The following is a 606-nucleotide window of genomic DNA, read 5'->3' as shown; positions in this document are numbered from 1 at the left end:
TTCCTCTCCTGTGCTCATTTGTTTGCATGCAAAGGACATATTTCAGTGCCCTCTGATGAATCCATCTCCTCAAACACATCACTGCTCTCAAAGGAGGAGAAGGCTGCTCACTCAGCTTTGATGCATCTTTTGGTTTCCAATGTCTTTGTGCTCTAGTAAGTGGTGTTTTGAGGGCTGGGGTGTCCCAAGTCCAGGCCAGACATGCCTGGAGGTGATATTAACTTTGTGCTTTGGCTTTGGTGCACAAAATCACCCCAGAGTCACATGGCTGGCCGTGGCTGGAAATGGGGTGGGGAGTTTGCAAGATCTGTGCTTTGGCACTGAAGGGAACGGATCTGGTGTCTTGGCTTGAAACATAGGTGTGTGCCAAGGAAAGTGGGAACCTCCCTTGGAATGGAAAAATTATCACCCCCTTCCCTCCGTAGTATTATAACTTTGAAATTAAGGGCCTTCCAGGAAAAGATGTGGGACAAGGAATAACAGTTCCTTACTAGTATATATAACAAGGCAAACAAACAACAACACCGGCAGCAACAACGAACAGAGCCAGAACCCAGCGCCAGCCTCTCTCGGCTGGCGGGCCCTTTCCCCTCGGGGGGCGGTCCG

Source organism: Corvus brachyrhynchos, unplaced genomic scaffold (genome assembly GCF_000691975.1).
Source record: "Corvus brachyrhynchos isolate BGI_N302 unplaced genomic scaffold, ASM69197v1 scaffold18, whole genome shotgun sequence".
Classification (NCBI taxonomy): Eukaryota; Metazoa; Chordata; class Aves; order Passeriformes; family Corvidae; genus Corvus; species Corvus brachyrhynchos.
The sequence above is the reverse complement of the archived record's forward strand: the minus strand, read 5'-3'. Positions refer to the sequence as shown.